This window comes from Pseudorasbora parva, chromosome 19 (assembly GCF_024679245.1).
Source record: "Pseudorasbora parva isolate DD20220531a chromosome 19, ASM2467924v1, whole genome shotgun sequence".
Classification (NCBI taxonomy): Eukaryota; Metazoa; Chordata; class Actinopteri; order Cypriniformes; family Gobionidae; genus Pseudorasbora; species Pseudorasbora parva.
In genome coordinates, this window is record NC_090190.1 from 16,511,577 (window position 1) to 16,516,102 (window position 4,526).

Here is a 4,526-nt window from a genome sequence, read left to right on the forward strand (position 1 = left end):
GCTCTATATAAATGAAGCAATATTTAAACCACGCCCACTCCCACCACAGCCAATCACATGAGGCGCATCAAAGTGGACAAGCGAACGCTCTGACAGCAACAGAGAAAGCCCTGCCACTGCCAGGATGTTCATTTAGTAGTGAAGACAGTAGACGCCCCCTACAGATGCTTTACATTTATCGTGACGATGCTGACAATAGATAAACAATACGATAAAAAACAAAAATACAAATATATAACTATTTACACATGAACAGTACGTAGCCTACACTAAAGCTATGCTACGCCTCAATTCAATAACATAACAACACAGATCTCATGACCATGTAAACCTACAATTCACCCAGAAATTCATCTTCCAAAAGTTTTCATCTGATATTCCAGGTTTTCATTAAGGTGACAATGATAATTTATTTATTTATTTAAAATTTTAAATATCCTATGTCATATGAAATGTCCTTGTCATATCTATATTTAGTAAGAAAATACGTAATTTAACATAATTTCAAACAAACCATCATTTAACAGTTTTAATTTGTGCACACAGGCTAAATAAATAAATGTAGCCCGGAATATGAATTACTAATAACACCGGACACAGGATGAATAATATAAACGGGGTTCTTTTATTCCAGACTGCACTTGTAATAGTGCAGCGTTAATTATGCAAATATGGGGAAGAGTAGAGTAGAACAGCTCAAGCAAGTGAACAGTTGTCACTTGGTTACATAAATATAATTTGTATTTATTTATTTAGCCTGTGTGCACAACATTTTGTCCCAACACACACACACACACACACACACACACACACACACACACACACACACACACACACACACACACACACACACACACACACACACACACACACACACACACACACACACACACACACACACACACACACATAAACTCACCTAAAGGATTATTAGGAACACCATACTAATACTGTGTTTGACCCCCTTTCACCTTCAGAACTGCCTTAATTCTACATGGCATTGATTCGACAAGGTGCTGAAAGCATTCTTTAGAAATGTTGGCCCATATTGATAGGATAGCATCTTGCAGTTGATGGAGATTTGTGGGATGCACATCCAGGGCACGAAGCTCCCGTTCCACCACATCCCAAAGATGCTCTATTGGGTTGAGATCTGGTGACTGTGGGGGCCATTTTAGTACAGTGAACTCAATGTCATGTTCAAGAAACCAATTTGAAATAAGTCAAGCTTTGTGACATGGTGCATTATCCTGCTGGAAGTAGTCATCAGAGGATGTGTACATGGTGGTCATAAAGGGTTGGACATGGTCAGAAACAATGCTCAGGTAGGCCGTGGCATTTAAACGATTTCCAGTTGGCATTAAGGGGCCTAAAGTGTGCCAAGAAAACAACCCCCACACCATTACACCACCACCAGCCTGCACAGTGGTAACAAGGCATGATGGATCAATGTTCTCATTCTGTTTACACCAAATTCTGACTGAATGTTTCAACAGAAATGGAGACTCATCAGATCAGGCAACATTTTTCCAGTCTTCAACTGTCCAATTTTGGCGAGCTTGTGTAAACTGTAGCTGCTTTTCCCTTTTCGCACCATTCTTTGTAAACCCTAGAAATAGTTGTGTGTGAAAATCTCAGTAACTGAGCAGATTGTGAAATACTCAGGCCTGTCGGGCACCAACAAACATGTCACACTCAAAATTGCTTAAATCACCTTTCTTTCCCATTCTGAAATTCAGTTTGGAGTTCAGGAGGTTGTCTTGACCAGGACCACACCCCTAAATTCATTGAAGCAACTGTCATGTTATTGGTTGATTAGATAATTGCATTAATGAGAAATTGAACAGGTGTTCCTATTTATAATAGAAAATAAATACAAATATATAATAATAAATAAATATAAAATATACTCTGCCATTCAAAAGTTTTTTTAGAATTTTCTATTGATCAAAGAATCCTAAAATGTTTTACACAAATGTTTTCAATTGATTGAGCAATTGATAATAATCATAAATGTTTCTTGAGCATCAAATCAACATATTAGAATGATTTCTGAAGGATCATGTGACACTGAAGACTGGAGTTATGATGCTGAAAATTCAGCTTTGCATCAGATAAATAAATTACATTTAAAAACATATTCAAATATTTATTTTACATTTTAATAATTATTCACAATGTTTCTTTTTAATCAAATAAATGCAGCCTTGGTGAGCATAAGAGACTTTAAAAACATTAAAAATCTTACAGATCAAAAACTTTTGAAAGGCAGTGTAAATATAAAATAAATCCTAATATGTTGTGAGACAAAATTAAGCCTTGCAAAAACTTATTCTCTTATGCTTGTCCTTCTGAGACACCATTTTATGATCACATTTACACTTGAGTGAGTCCTAGCAAATATCTCTTGAGTGAGAATGCGGCCCTTTGCCAGAGCCTGCGGTCTTGTCCAGAGGACGGCAAGAGTGAGTGCCAGTGTGTTACTGACTTGAGATTACACTTCACATGTATTATGCATGTTTGCCTACAACCCTCCCCTTTAGGAACACCTTGACACTGTGAGTGAGACATCAGCCAAAAAGCTTTTCAATATGAATATTTAAGATGCCGGAAAAAAAGAGCTAGTAAGTAAAAATAGCATCAATGCGACTTCCATCATGCTAGACCAGAAACAATCCACAGGGATGTGACTAGATTTTGTAGTCGTCAAAATGACCTTGCAGTGGATTCGTGCGAGACAGCCCCGGGACAGGCACCCAGCGTTCCAACACCTGTCTTCAAACTCCACACAGTGTTCCCTGAATACATCACATCAGGAAAGCAGTGTGCTTGAGGCTGGTTGGAGAAAACAACAAGCGTGAAATGCCAAGACGAATCTTTTCTGCTCATTGTAGCCTGCCCACATGCTGCCAGTTCAAAACTCTTTCTCCCTAAGCATTCAGAGCCAAACATGACAGCGGTTTTATTAAAGTTGGCTGCACAGCAGAAACAGGCCATGTGCTTATGTGGTTGTATAGTGCAAGTCTGCAGCCACCATTTATGCAGGTGTTCCTAAAATTGTCAGAAGGTGATCCAATGGACAAAACGTAAAATGCATTCATATAAAACAAACAGGAAAATGTGCCGTTGATGGTCCAGCTCTTTATATAATCTGATGGCCGCATTATATGGCGCCCTGTACATGACGTGGAAGAAAAAGCAGCCACCATTTTTGTTGTAAATTGGAATTGTACTAATTCTACACTATAAAACATGTTGTTGGTTTAACTTAAAGAAGTAAGTAACCTGGTTGCAGGGGGGCAGCCAACTTCTCAGAAGTGAGGGGGACAGAAATGTCGTAATACCCCTTTTTTTTTTTTTTTGACCAATATAATTTATCGCATCTCTTGCTTTTAATTTGGTAAGATATCAAATACACTGCTGAACAATAACCTCTAATATCTATAATATTTTCCTCCTATATTTTATGGCAATTTTTGATTGGTTTATACAAACCCAGATTTTTTGCTATGTAATTTTTTTTAAAATTCTGATATAAACCAGCTGTTCTCTATGTGAATATATAGTAAAGTGCAATTTATTTGTGTGATCAAAGCTGAATTTATCATCATTACTCCAGTCTTCAGTGTCACATGATCCTTCACTAATCATTCTCATATGATGATCAACACACATTTATGATTATTATCAGTTGTGCTGCTCATGGTGATGCTTCATTTTTGTGGAAACCATCTAAACATTTGTGGTAAAATTAAAAAAAGAGAGAAATTAATACTTTTATTGATCAGACATGCATTCAATTGCTCACAAGTGATATTGGAACTTTCTATTCATCAAAGATTCCTGAAAAATAAAATGTATCATGGTTTCCACAACATTTTTAAGCAGCACAACTATTTTCAACACAGATAATAATAATAAATGTTTCTTGATTATAAAATCATCATATGAGAGTGATTAGTGAAGGATCATGTGACACTGAAGACTGGACTAATGATAAATTCAGCTTTGATCACAGGAATACATTACTATATATTCACATAGGAAAAAAGCTGTTTTAATTTGTAATAATATTTCACAATATTACTGTTTTAACTATTTTTGATTAAATAAATGCAGCATTGGTGCTAAACATTAAAAAAGCTGCATTATTCATATGATACTTTATTGTCAATAAATAGGCTACATTGAGAAGGCTTAAAAAGCACACATAAATCATATATTGTCGCGATTGTCTGATTGTCATCATCACGTTTCATCTAACGATTGTTTTCCTTCAGCTGCAGCTCCAGCGTGACAGGGTATTACTTCTACGAATTCCGCTTTTGGACATTCTGTGAGAGAGCCCTCCTCATATTTAGATGCGAATAAAATGACAGGTCATGCATAGATAATTTTTTGTCTCTGAATTTAAATCTTGATATATTCACATTGTTTTCTATGTAAATTCATTTGACCGTGACCTTAAGAAGTGCAACCGAGGCTAGAAAAAGCTGTTTTTAGCGTCCTTGTTAATGTGCCCGCCT